The sequence below is a fragment of the Sitodiplosis mosellana genome, unplaced genomic scaffold (assembly GCF_009176505.1).
Source record: "Sitodiplosis mosellana isolate CC-2019 unplaced genomic scaffold, AAFC_SMos_1.0 Smas_scaffold_5, whole genome shotgun sequence".
Taxonomy (NCBI): Eukaryota; Metazoa; Arthropoda; class Insecta; order Diptera; family Cecidomyiidae; genus Sitodiplosis; species Sitodiplosis mosellana.
This window is the reverse complement of record NW_022595248.1, coordinates 5251348-5266553: the sequence shown is the minus strand read 5'-3', so window position 1 is coordinate 5266553 and position 15206 is coordinate 5251348. Positions and strand designations below refer to the sequence as shown.

The window sequence follows — 15206 nt, the reverse complement described above, 5'->3', positions numbered from 1 at the left end:
ACAAGACAACATCCATTAATGTACAGATACCAGAACAAACACTAATTTTCGAAGAAAAAAAAACAACAACAACACACAATGACTCAATTACAATATGGAAAACAGAACAAAATGATGACAAGAGAGAGAGAGAGAAGAGAAAAAAAGACAATCAAATCAAGAACAAAAATGAAATTAAGTCAAAAGCAGCAATTTTAACGGGCATTACATATGTTTGAAAGTTCGTTGAAGTCAGGTAACCTTTTAAGCATTAGCCATAACCATTCTCAACAGAGTTATAATAATCATACAATGAAATCGGAATTGCTGGCAACAACAACAACAATGGCCGTATAACAGACATTGGATACACAAAAAGGGCACCAACAACACCGTAGCCACTTCATTTATCGCTTATATGTGTATTCGATGTGTACTCCGCTTTGGAATGCAACGTACAACATCCAAAACGCACCGACAACACACAAAATCACATCATAATTAAATAACAAGTTTTGTTACTGTGCAATGCTGAGTGTTTGAACCTGGGATATGTTGTTGTTTACTCATCCATAAGTCCACTTCAAATGCTTGTTGGGAGAAAACCACGAGAAGAACATGAACGAACCGAACAAAAACAACATTAAATTAAATGAAAAAAAAGAGCGCGGCGAACGCATGGATGTTTGTACATGGCCACTTCAATTGGACTGGCTGTATGCACGGGCATGCTGTTGTGTGGAATGTAGCGGTGAGCTGTCGTGTGTGTATGTTTCAAACTTTTTTTCCTCTCTATCTTCGATTTTTTTCTTCCATTCTTCAGCTCATATATTCCTCTCATTGGTTTTTCGTTTGTTTGCTTTCAACAATCCCGATATTTTTTTCAATCTATTTGAAGTTTTCCTATTTGCTCAGCGTGTTCATCCGTCGTTCGTTCGTATTGTATAGACATGAGACCATCTTTGTTGGTTTTTTTCTTTCTCTATCTCAATTCTTTGTCAAATATTTTTGTTTGTTTTATTCAATATTTTTTCCTTATTCGATTTTCTATCGAAGTTTTGTGTTGAGAGTTTTATACAGTCGTTTGTTTCTTCTTTTTCTCTCGTCGTCGTCGTCGTTGTTGTCGTTCCATTCTAAGTATGTGTGAGCAAATGTGTATTTGTTATTCCATATCTTTTGCGCTTTGCCGCTATTTACTTTCAAGATTTGATTCGATTCCAATCACAAAGACCAAACGGCCATCATTCGATTCAGTTTTATCGTAATGCTTTTCTACTTAAACCATTCCATAACTATTAGTCCGTGCCCGTTTTGTCCATGTGTGTCTTTTGTTCTCTGCCATTGAATTTAATTCCTTACAGTTTGTTCCATAAATAAACTTCAATGTTCAATGTTCACGTTGATCTGATTTTGAATGATAAAAAAGCAGCATGAACAGAAACAACCGCATATATATCGAACACGAGTCGATTCAACGACAGCATACGATGAGAGAAACATATCCGATACAGAGCATATAAAGCGTAGAATTCGCGAATAGTTCGATTGCAAAATGGGAGAAAAAAAAACGCAAAATTCAAATTGAACATGGGTTTTCATCGAACTCCCTGAAATGACATGCTCTTTTTCTCCTCTCTTCATCTCCCGTTTTTCTTTTTGACTCTATCGCTCTTCGTTTGGATTCTAATAATCCAAGTTTTATACGTGCACTGAGTCACAAAACCGCAGCTCGCCAATAGCATTCTACCCACAGCGCATTCACTGATCATACGGCTTCTTATGGTCAAACGAGTACCATACGAATCCAAAAGACGAAATCAACACAAAAATAATGGCCGGAATATGTTGAGCAGCGCATTAGCGGTGTTGTTGGTTTGTTCTTGACGAACGAGAAAAAAGAAGAGAACGAAACGAAAAATACGATTTGGTGAAATACACAACATTCCGTCGATTGAACCGAGTATTGAGGAAAAAGTTAAGTTTCGAGCAACACGACGATGATGATGATGATGACGACGACGACGACGACAACGGAAAGAACAACAAACGAAAAACCAACGGTACAGAGAGCACAGAGCTGAAAGCAGAAATCTCAAATAAAAGTTGATCTTCAGCTCTTCAAACATATTTTCGATTGTTTCTCTTTAGTCTTCTTATCGTCGTTCTGATTCGAATTTGTTTCGTTCGTTCGTTGTCTCTTTTCCTCTGGAGTTCATGAGATGATTACAATTTCTGTTTTCTTCACTCTCTCCGTTTCTCAAATGTGGCACGTTCTACCTCTTGCTTTTTTTGCTCTCCTTCGCTCACTCGGTCTCTATCTCTGTTTCACTTCAACCATTTCCGAAACGTTTATGACTTTTCATTGTTGTTTTTTGCTTCACTTTTCATTCGGTGTGCTCTCGTTTTGTAGAACAAAGAAAAATTATTTTCATTTTAAATTGAAACTTGTTTCGGAATTAGAATTATTTTCCCATTGATTTCATTGGTAATGTCAATGATCACCGTTGGCCACAAAGCGTAAAAAAAATTGGCCATTCCTTACTGCACGGTTGATTGTATCGCTGACCGAATTCGCGGATCATCCGGCTCAATGTGCAATAATATGCGTGTGCATAACGTGATTCGCAATACGACTCGCTGTCTCTCTCTCTCTCTCTCTCTCTCTCTCTCTCTCGCATACATACATCGGAGAGAACCGACTCTCACAACCAATTTTCACATTCTCTGCCCGAATCAACTTCGACAATCGATGCACACCGCTCATAATTCTGCATGCAAACAGAAAATCGAAACAAAACCATCAGATTGAAAAGAAAGCGTTGCATTAAGCGGAATACATGAGTTAATGAGTTTTTGTCGAATTCGCACACGTTGCGAACGTTTGGGGTTGTGATTCATGGCCGTACGTTCCCAAAAAAACTAATATTTTGCGAGTCGAAACACCGTGAATCGCTTGTCGATACATATCCATGCTCCATTTTCAACCGGCCAACCCAAAAAGTGAATTGGTATGTCGAGCATTTTTCGCCGCTATGCTTTCCATTCAGTTGCAAACCGATTTGAATGACACAAAAATCTCGCTTTTATTTACTAGCTCGTCGTCATGATAGCGAAATGGAGCGATTTAATTGCGGCAGCAATGAGTTCATATTTTCCACGGATGATACAAGCACATATCACATATGCAGCGCGTGCGGCACGACAACTGGTCGGCGCATAATGGCAGCACATAAAAATGCCAGCGCTCGATTCTTTTTCGCTCTCTCTCTCTCCCGTGGTATTATCTCGTCGAAGCGAGAATCATTGTGTTCATACAAATTTCCGGCGAAATTCAAATCGGAACGACCGAGATAACGTGATGAAAGTTACAGAACAGAAAAAAAATGGAACGCAAAATATAAAAGTAAAATTTATTTTTTTCACTCGTTGTTCCAGTTCATACTCGACATTTCGATGCTATTTTAGATGTTGTTGCTCCACTGATTGTTTGTGTTTGGTTTTTTTCTTTCTGTCGTTGCATGATGAATAGATTTCATTGTGTTAACCGGACGAAATACTGTGAGCAACAACAAAAAAAGTAACAACACCGTGAACGGAAAAAATGTGCTTCAAACAATTTCAAGTTTGTTGATATGATTCACTCTTTATCTGCAGGCGTCACAACAAAAAAAATTTCACTTGAAATTGAATCTCCATTCATGTGTTGAGTGGAGTGTGTGCCAAATCAATTACGAATACAATGATTCACGGCGAAAGTTTGTACATGTGTTTTTTCTCATTTCGTTCGTGGTTTTTTTTTTGTTAATTTCAGATCAGCCATTGTCTCTGACATTGAATCTAGTGCATCTATCAACTGGTTCTGGTTTTCTCACTCTCTTCGCGTCCGCCATTTCTTTTTATCTGCCGGCTGTTCGTTTTTTTCTCGTCGAAACAGATCACATTTAGTCTTTTGACATCCGATAGAATCGGACAAATGGTTTTTTTTTTTAAAGAAAAGCAAAACTGTGCGACGTGGCCGAACGTGCTGTACCTGTTCGAACACCCGAGAACGGTTTCATTTCTAATGGCTTTCCAAATGGTTTTTGTGACCATTTTTTTCCCAAAAGGTTAATCAACTTTGAAATCATTCATTTCCAATGGAAACGACTATCACTTTTGACGGTTGTGGTGACAAAAACAATGTCACGATGTTGGGTCGATCAATAAAGTGCACCATTTTCTTGTCTTAGATTGAATTCTATGTTAACAGAACAGTGGAAAAAATGATAGCATCGTGTATATGGCACAGGATGTGCTCGTTATTTGTCGCAATAAATAGAAGATGGAATTTGATAATTGAGTAAATGGAGCAAGATATAGAGAGAAAGAGAGAGAGAGAGAGAGAGAGAGAGAAGAAAGGAGAAGAGTCTCTTTCAGAGAGAGAGAAGGGAATAAAGAAAAATGGGTAGAAAGAGAAAAAAAAACCTCGAGAATCAAGAACCAAGAAGTATTCTCTTTCAACATCTTCAGATTGAATAAAACAGGAAATCGATCCGGTTTTCGGTTATAAATAACATGGATATTGCTCGGGCATAGTAATTGAAATCAAATATTTAATGAAATATGTAAAACCACTTCATAAATGAGCTCTAACGATCACATGATATATACACACGACGAATTGAAATTAATTTTCAGTGGTGTATACAAAATCGATACTCGAGTCTCCACTTTAAATCTGATACCAATTCAGTATCGATTCCGAACGACTTTCAATATTTTAATTATGCATCATACAAATATTAACATGACACGCCATTCTCTGAAAACCGATAAATTCGAGTGAATTCCAATCGACGAATGAATTTTTCATTTGACGTTTTAAATCCCTTGGAATTTACTGTGTTCGTTGTTTGATGGAGGGAGGATAGGGTTCAGCAGTGTATGTTTTTTTTTAAATATAGGTCAGTTTTTCATTCGGACAGCTAGAATTGCTTCTGGCCACGCTTACTGAATCCATAATTATCATGAATTTAAATTCTCCTGTGAATTGGTTGTAGTCCATGATTATTTCCAACCAGCGTAACCTCCCCAAAAATTTCATCGATTCAAGCTATTTAGAAAACAAAAGTTTCCAGTCATTATACATTCTCGATGTCATAATACATTCACAATGACGTTATTAATGATGCCGTACATCTATTGATCGAAAGGGTTTGCGACACACGTCGTAAGAACCCGTTAATCCGTAAATAAAATATTTGTATTGTCTGCGTCGAAAGTAACGCATAAAAACGGTTGTTGGATGTATCATGAATGGATTAATACCACTTCACAAGAGCCAATCTAAATTGTTAATAATACCATGAAGGATGAAAAAAACACACGTTGCATTTTGTGTGGTGTGTTAGCATGAATGAGTCAATGGCTGGAAGTGAAAAACAACAAACTCCGAATTCACGTTCAAACATAACCACAAGCTTTTGTTTATCCAAACACACACGATTACGGCCGGCTTTTCGGGAAATTTAACAAAATTTAGCGCTTTCATTCAAATTGAATTTAAAACGGTCGAGACGAACTGAATATGGCGAATGAGTGAGTGAGGCTGAACACAGGAGGTGCTAGTTTACATTTGTAAAGCGTTAAAATCTAAACTTTATAATATCTATTGTTCTTTCACTTTATACAATCAACTGGCAAATTAGTTTTCGGTCGCTTTCTTCTTGGCCTGTTTTATCATTATGGACACTATTTTGCCTCATACATGCCAGTTGGAAATTTGAAAACAAATTTTCTATTGTGTATTCCATGTATTTTCATCTATTACCTATCACATTGATTGACGTCAATTTATGTGTATTTCATGGCAACAATTAGTCATTGGGAAATGAAAAAGGTCAACAATAACATTGAAAACCGATTATAACGGCACATTTTTCTATTCAATCCCATTCATTTAACATTTAATAGAATCAATTAGTTTTTCAAAAAAGCATTTCATGCGCTGGAACATATGAGTGGCATAAGTGTGCTTTTGGTTGGACGGTGACGGAAAAAACGGTCGACATTCAAAAAATGGGTTAATCAACAAAATGCCAACTCTATTTCCGAATAATTCCGAGTGGATAGAATATAAAATAATTTTTTGTATGGATGTACACCATCACGACAGAAAGAGAGAGAGAGAAATTCAGCAACACATGTAAACAAGCGCACATGATGTGTATAATATAATTAAAATAATTATTCGTTTTTGAAAATAGATAAGTTTGATGTAACTTTTGAATTTTTAAATTGAATAAAACAACTTTGACGTTGGAAATGTTCTTTTGGGCTGCTATTTTGATTCGTATTTCTCTTTTTCTCTTTCTCTCTCTGCGTCGATTGATGTAAATCCAATTTGTTGTTGGTGTCGTTGTTGTTGTTGTTGTTGTTGTTGTTGTTGGTGGTGGTGGTGGTGGTGCCTTGTCTACTGTTTTCTCACTTTGTGGCCTGTGCAGAATTTCTCTTTGTCGACCGCGCGCTGGCACACACACACCACTCGATCGTTTCGTTCGATGTTGTTTTCGACTACTGCTGCTTTTTTGTATGTCTGTGCGGTTTTTGTGTTGAATCAGTCGATTCTTTTTCAGTTAGTTGTTTTGTTGTTGATTTTTTTTCTTTATTTTTCGTTTGTTGGTCGCCTTTTCTCGTCTAAACCGTTGGCGCGTTTTCCTTGTTTACTTTGCTATTTTCATTTAGAAAATTTATGCATGAGGTCCCGAACGCTTTGAAGTGGTTTTTCCTCGTTCAACACAGTGGATTCCAAATTCAACTTTCGATTCAGCATTCATGTAAATTGCATTTATTCCGAAAGAAAAACTTTTGCCTTCCGAGAACGAAAGGGAGGGGAAGAGTGGAAAAGCATCAGCATCAGCATCAGCACCAGCACCATGTACACAATTCGTTCAACGGCATTCTGTGGCAATGAACCGCACCAACGTTGATATTTGGGGTTTTGAAGTCTTGCAAGCGTCGAGTGGCGGTTGTTTCTTTCTCTCTCCCCTTTCTCTGTATGCTGAAAAACGCATTTTTTCTGTCGTTTTGTTTTTGGTTGGTTGGCTGGGTGGCTGGCTGTTCGGTGTAGAATTGATCGCAATGGGCCGCTGGTTCCTTGTCGCTCTCACAGAATCCACAAATGCAAAACCTAGACGTAGCGTCACATTCATCTTTTTTACACTTAACCAGCACGACAATATGCTGTGCGTCTGTCTACACCAATTTGTTGTTTCCCATGCAGACTACATGCACTACATCCAGACCAAATACAACAAATATATCGAACGTTGCTGTTGCAGCCGGCACTTTTTTTCGCTCTTTCTCTCTCGGTTCTTTGTATTTCTTTTACTTCGCCACGATTGTGCGATTAATAATACATCATTAGATAGACTATGTTTCTCGTCGAATGCGATCGAGGGCGAGAGAGAGAGACAGAAAGAAAAAAAAACAATGCGCAAATGAAAAACGAAATAATGAACATTGCAACCAATGTAAATAATAATAAAAGAAATAATCGGTAGCTATAATGGCTACAGTCATTTTAAGAACAGCCAACCAAATGCGCTTTGCATACACTTTATACACACATACTCACCGCGAATGGACGCGGTTTTCTTATTAAGCGAACGGCATGTAAACTGGTAAAAATATGTAAATTGTTTATTATCGTGCACATCGACGGCGTCGTCGTCGCCAAGCATGGTTTGTGATCGACACCAAATACGAAAATTGAAAAAAAAACAACAACAACATAAGAAGCAACAGCAAATATCAACAACAACAATGAGAAAAATGAGAATAAACTAGCGGGAACGAAATAGAAACTATTCTCTCTGTTCGGAAGAAGTAAAAAATAGGTTTATAGGTTGGCTGATTTCAATTTGATTGTACCGTGGTATTTAGATATGTGCTGCTTTTTTGCAGTGCGCTTGTTCTTTGTGTTTACAATCGCGAGCGCTCGCACCGTGTGACCATGTTGCATGTGTTATTCGGGTAAATATTATTTACGTTGTCGTGTAATCGCTGTTTCCTTCGCCAGAAAATTATTACATGCTTTGCATGGGATCCATGGGAGTGAGTGAGAGAGAGAAAGAGAGAGAGAGAGAGCGAATGAGGCAAACACAAAAGTTATTAACCCAAAACAAATTTTTGTTTGGGCGACATTAAGTGGCTTTTTTGTGTTGTCGGTGTTATTGTTATTGTTGTTGTTGATTTTCTGCTTTCGGTGACCAGTCAGTGGGCTCACCCAGCTTCGGTGACATCGAAACCACTAACCAATTAACAAAACTAGTATGAAAAAGATCAGGAGAGAAAATTGCGTTGGCACAACAACGGTCAAAATGGGAACGAAATTCTTTCTCTTTGACACTTAAATGGGCCTAAGATCATTCACCAAATGCGACCAGTCGCTTGTTTGTTTTTGTTACGCTACTTGAGTTTGGTTCGCGTAATTTTTTTTGCTTGCTGTTAATTTTGTTGTTGTTCTTAATCCGGTTGGATTAGAAACGAAACATTTCTAAATTAAGATTTCAAGATTGCGCTCGACATTTATGTAAACTACACTTTGATGGAGTGGAGCCGATTAATTGATTAAAAATACCATCGTTCTAATCTCAAAACTTTCATCTCTTCAACTGAAACCATCTCTTCAACCGTATCAAATAGATACATTGGGAGGAGAGAGCGTTTCCGTCTATTTTCATTGCTAAATAAAGTAGATAACAGTGGTCATTTGGTTTGATTATCGTTACAGACTATATCATACTTAAGAATGTTTTTTCCCTTTCTTCGACACTTAAATGGGCTTTCATAGGTAAGGAGCATTCTGGAATGCTTTTCCTATTTAAGAAAGATCATATTTTCTTTCAGCCTTGCAAAATGCTCCTGCGTTTGACACGGCTGGAATATTAAGCAGCTTTAACGGAATTTCAATTAATATTAATGAGTATGCAACTTTATTGAAACTAATTAGTGCACAGGGACGAGTTGAACAGGTTGAGCGAACAATGAAACAAAATGTAGTATGTATAGATTGATTGTGTGGGTAGGGTGTTTTTTTTCACTTAGGGCACATCGCGCGCAAGCCATCCCAGTTCATCATTATTATTATTGTTACAAACTATTGATTTATTGGTGGACATGCGATTCAATTCTGTGAAACAAATGGTCAACATGAGTGATGCATTATCTATAATCGTAAATGAATTGATGTAAATCAAATAGAGTTAAATAAATTACGTAAACACTCTCGCATATATATACTGGAAGCGGTGCGCGCGCTGTCACGAAATCGATTGTGTACGTTTGTTTATATAATTACCCAATGACACATCAAATCACATCAAAATTTTCTCTCACTCTCCGTGTGTGTGTGTGTGTATGATGGAAAATTGAATTGAGCCGCAGCTACTAAATCGATAAAATCGTATATTTGATATCGATTGAAACGCGGCACGGCCAAATACACAAGTTCGAACATCGTGTTATGCAATCTAATTCCGAATTCTCTGAATTCTCGCATAACTGGCTGTATATGGGCTCTTGGTTGGGATTCGCATTCAAAGTGTATACCTACGCACGTATTAGCGAGAGAAAGAGAGGGGAGCTTGGCAACACAACAAATGTCAAATCAAAACTAATTAACCCAAAACAAAAAGCGCAACGAACTAAAGTGATTTCCCGTTGTCATTTATCATGTTTGATTTTAATCATTGTTATATAAATAATGATGTAATGGCGGAAAAAAAACACTGCTCGCTACTGACTAACGCGATGTGCCGACCATGTTCTATGCCAACAGCCATAAACTCTATGGCCCGTTTCGTTAGGACAAAAACGCACGGCGACCGCCGACAACAACGACGACGGCGATGATACAAAAACCCATTATTACGCATACTATGCACGTTTATTCTTTGTGTGGTACAAATTGTTTACGGGATCGCGTTCATTTGGCAGTGTAAACATCGGAGCATAACGCGCGCGTGTAACGCGCTATAGGAACACGTCGGAAGCGATAAGTATCATGGCAAAGGAACATTTTAAGAAGGAGAAAAATGTACATAGTTTTTTTTTTCGTTCGTTTCATTCTCGATTTCTTGCTGTTGTGTGTACCGTAATGGAGATTCTTTGTACTCACGAGCGCACCCGCGCTCAACACTCTGCTCGATGTGCAAATGAACGTCGAGCGCTTTCGTTTATTTTTTTCTCGTATGGATGTTGTTGTTGTTGTTTTTTTCTTGCTCAATGCAAAGAATTCCAATAGTTTGTCGACTATTTCCCTGTTGCCTGCCACATTCCATGTTGACGGTGTGCTGCTGTACAGCAGAAGAAAAAAACAACAATTGTGTTTATTTCCATTTTGTTATAGTGTTTTGTTTGCCTGTTTCCTTTGTTTTATCGATTCAATCTATCTGCTCTTTTATTCAACGGTAGTGTGCTGCTGCACCACTTACCGAGGAAGACAGAGCGGTAGTAGATGCTTGCTTTTAATATGTTTGACCATGAACTAACGGAAAAAAATCGTCACAAAGCGATTCCGATGTGTTTACTGTGTTTTTGCAGTCGCCACGCTGTTATCGTAAGCGTTGCAGTCGCGTTCGAGTTCACACTCGTCAAGTTAAATTAAATACAATATAGATTCTAATCAATGTACAAACATTTTCAATCGCTACACGAGTTTTCATTTCGTGACGATTTTTTTTTGAGGTTTTCCTCCTCACTGATATTAGGTTCTTGAGGGTGGAATCGTATTCTTCGCTATAATGGTGAATTCTTCCATTTGAGCATTGAATTTTATGGTTAATTGTCACTTCAATGGTAAAACCATTGAAACGAGAAATGAAGAGCGATTCGGCCCAATTTCATGAAATTTTCAAACACACTTCACGACAAATAATACATTTATTGCGACAAGAGTAAAAATAGAAACGAGAGATGGGCAGACAGAGATGGAGAGAACGAGGGACCAAGGGCAAACGTTCTTAAAATTTTCAATGAATCCACTCAATTTGAAACAATAGCATGAAATGCAATTAGAAATTCTACGAAAGACCTGAACCACGCTCTTCTTTATCTCTATTAAATGCTTGATGTGTCTGAGATTGTGTTTGGTTCATCGTTTTTTGTTTCTGTTCTCATTCTCGTTCTCGTTCTCAATCTTGTTGTTTTCATTCTCCCTGTTCTCTATCTCCTGAGTTGGCCTGTGTCGTTTTTTATGCTGACTGGTTCCAAATTCGTTTATCTATATAGTTTTCGAATTCGAAAAATGCACAGATGGTACGTGCTTCAATAAATTCGGTGATTTCGTGCGTAAATCGAACTTATTGGGCGAAAATTTAACTTCAAGTGGTTTTTGTATCGCATTTTGATACAATTTTTCTTGTCGATTCATTCATTCACTCTCTCTCTCTCTCTCTCTCTCTCTCTCTCTCTCTTTTACTCACTCTGGCACACACACACACTCTTTCGCTCGCCCCTGTGTTCGTATGCCGCCTTCATTTTGGTCAATTAAGCACTGTGCTCAATTCCGTATGCACAGTGAAGCGATATGAACGAGTGCTTTTGTGCTCGTGTATATTCTGTCTCTCGCTCTATCGCTCTTTCGCTCAAAACAATAAAATCTTCACGTCGGCATTCACCGGAATATCTGATTGAACATCCAGAAAAAAATCTCCAATCAATTTATTTATGTTGTTAAAGCTTTCGTTATCGTTTGTTCTGACTTTTCCTGGAAACTTCTCATTCTTCGTCAAACTTGTTTCTTCCTATTTTTCTCCGTCTACTTTTTGCAAAAATGAACGAAGAGAATAAAAGAAAACAATAGTTTTCCGCGAGATAAAGCATTGATTGTTGCAAAATGCGGATAATGTTATGCGCGCAATTGATTTTGGTGAATGGCACGTGTCTAAGACTTTTCATACATTTTAATTAATTTCAAGAGTGGATCAATCGATCAAATAAAACATCAAATCGAATTGTTCGATGGCGAACGTCTCTGTTTCTCTCTTCCATGGCTCCTTTTGGACTGAAGTACACGGGACACAGGGGAGCAAAAAGTGGGGCAAACAGAATTTCAATTTTCCATTTTTTGCCCATTGAATATCAGCGAAGCATGCATAGACTACACTCATTCCTTCTTTTCGTCTCTCTCGCTAGCACACACAATTTGAATAAATATCCTCTCTCTCTCTCTCTCTCTCTCTCTGTGTGTGTGTGTGTGTGTGTGTGTGTGCGTGTTTCTTGTCTGGTGCTCTCTAGCGCACAGTTTTAAATTCAAATCAGCCAAAGGTCATGCTTATTTAAGAAAATTGAAATCGCTCCTTTTTATCATTTGCTTCGCTTGTCGTTGATTTTTCTTTTTCTTTTTTCGGTTGTGGAGGCGTGCGTGCTTCGGCAAAGGTAAATTTTGGCTCCGTTCTCTCGCTCATAGATTTCATCATTCTTATTCTTACTATTAATATCAATTCACTCGTTTTCAATTTGCAATTTAATTTGCTCCGACGACATTCGGCTCCGGCCCCGGTAAAAGCAATACAATAAATATGGAAATGCTATATATAAAACCATCATCATAAATCATGAACAAAATAAAATGTCTATGGGAACCGATGACTCTATCGAGACGCGGCATGTTGAAGAGACGAAAAAACTTGACGACATTTCCATTGGATTGTGAATAAAATACGTGAGAACGCGCGCACGCGCGCGCGCACAACACCAACACATTTTAGGCTTTTTTGTGCTTAAGTGAAAAAATGCATCTCAAGATCACATAAAAAGAACATCTTATGTTTCGGTAGCGACGAATGACAGAGACGACGACGATGGAAAAAATTATTTACATCAATTTTATGTAAATCCGATTCCACAGCGTGTCGCGTATTATACACATCAAGCGAAGTGTCTTTTACCTTACACTTCCTTTGACAATCAACATCCACTTTTCTTGTATGAAACAAGCCTAGTCGCGAAATTGCAAGCGAGTGCCAAAGCACCACAATGCAAGAAAAAGAGAAAGAACAAAAGTAAGCGTAGGAGCAAGAGAGAGAGAGAGAGACTGGAGAGAAGAACAAAGGACTTTTCCTTTAAATAAAATATAATGGTGAGATGCACGCGAGGCCTCCACACAGTCTAAGCCTGAACACCGCCGAAATTTTTCTAAAGTGATATTAAGCTCAAGAATTCACTTGACATCAAATATAGCATTACGTACTTCACTTGATTTTGTTGTGCTTCTATTCAAAGCGATTGTTCCCTTTTCGGTCGTGGTGAATGGGTGAGAATCAACACTCAAAACCAGAACGGAAAAGAACGAATGAGAAAAAAAATGAAACGCGACAAATTCAAAAAATATAAAACATTTTCACGGGAATGATTCGCAAATGTACAGAAAAAAAACGGAAGAAAAAATGCTTCATTTTTCGTCACGACAACGATGAAAATAAAATAAAGTGTTTACAGAATGAGAGAGAGAGAGAGAGAGAGAGAGAGAGAGAGAGAGAGAGAGAGAGAGAGAGAGAGAAAAAACGACGTGGAATCATTCAATAAAAAATTGAAATGATGCAAATGGAAATAGAAAATGAAATTCTCACCTTTGCAACATTCATTCGTTAAAACATAGGTATGGAATATGGAATGCTTTTCTTTTGCTATTGCTAGAGATCAATAATGCAGTCGCCGCATTTTCATTTCGGTGCGGCTGCTTTCAATTCAATAGAATTGCAAATCTGTTCGAAGCTCGAGATTCTCTTTTGATTGCCGGTGTGTCGCAATTTGCTTGCATGTCATGTGATCTCGTCGAGTCTACAACGCGATAACGTAGACAAAGGCACGCAAATTGACAATGCTAAAGATAACGTATAAAAATTTTAAGTAACATCAACTTAATTGTGCGAATCGTCACTGAAACTCACTGTCTCTTCATTCCGCTCAACATTCTACAACTCAGAATTTGGTGTGCGATATTTTTTTTCTCTTCTTATTTTTCATCTCTGTCTCTCTAGATTCTCATTTATCATTTGACGTTCCATTGAAAAGTGTATTAAAAGGAATCTAAATTAAGCAAACAGTCCATGACCCGGCGCACTCATTCAAAAACACACACACACACACATCCCAGCCAACCATAGAAAATCTTCCATTCAAACACAAGACTACGCAATATCTTGCGCGCGCAAAAGGAAAGCATTCACGAAAGAATGAAGCGAGAGAGAAGAAAAAAAATTAAAAATGTTCTAGATTCATACGGAACGCGTGAGATTGCTTTACAAAATTAAACAACAACACGAACGAGAGAAAAAAAGACAGCAGCAGCTAGAAGAAAATTCTGAAAAGAGTGCTACGCGAATTTTTATTTAATTCTACTGTCGTTTTCATACTTTACGTTTTTGTTCAGATTTCCTCGTTGCGTCGTGATCATTTGTCGAGTCGAGTGCATTTGTCGCAAAGAGTTCTGATTACTCTCTTTCTCTTTTTTTCCACTCTGTTTGCTGCTACTGCTGCTGCTGTTACGGCTTTGGCTATAGATTTAGTTGATCCCTCTCGCGCTTGCAGTTTTTGCTCGACGACTCGATGCCGTTGCAAATTTTCTCGAAAGTTTTGCAGTGCGTATGTGCGCGAAAGCACAAAAACACTTCTATTCCCGCCGAACACAAGAACAAAATAATATTATGTATTCACAAGCACTGAAAATTGTGTCGTCGTCGTCGTCGTCGTTGTATGTAACGCGTAAGTCTTTTGTGTTGTTCGAATAAGAGTAAAGTTTTTCGGTTTTCAACATGTGAATGCAATAAATGAATTCACCAACGCGAAATGTCTATGCTTTTGTCACAAGACCGAAATGCACTTAAGAATTCCAAATTGTTTGCATCAACCCCCATTCGAAAGAGAGAGAAAAGGGATGAGTTGAGTAGAAAAAAAAATGTTGAAATGGAAACAACGTGAGTTCAGTTAAGTTTGATAGAGCAACGAAAGCAAAGCAAAAGAAGAAAAAAATTACGCGACTGCTGAATTCACCGCTCTATAATTATGTGCTTGAATTAAGAGACTACATCGATCCTAGGATTACACTGCTTTTGCGTTCAACATTCACTTAACGCACGAATCCGCTTTTCTTGATTTTTTTTCCACTATGTTTAAATATTCTACTTGTTTTTTTTATCCTCCTTCTCTTCGCCAAATGATCGTGTGTGTTTTTTTCGTGCTAT

At 37.9% G+C, this 15206-nt stretch overlaps 1 protein-coding gene across 1 annotated transcript in view; it reads right to left on the bottom strand.

Annotated features, from left to right (window-relative positions):
- The window catches only part of LOC129566896 (mucin-2), a 65173-nt gene extending 50249 nt beyond the window's left edge, over window positions 1–14924 (bottom strand). The window contains exon 1 of the mRNA XM_055443267.1: window positions 14379–14924. The gene's annotated coding sequence lies outside the window, so the exon portion shown is untranslated. The remainder of the gene's footprint in view (window positions 1–14378) is intronic.
- Window positions 14925–15206: the final 282 nt, after the last annotated feature.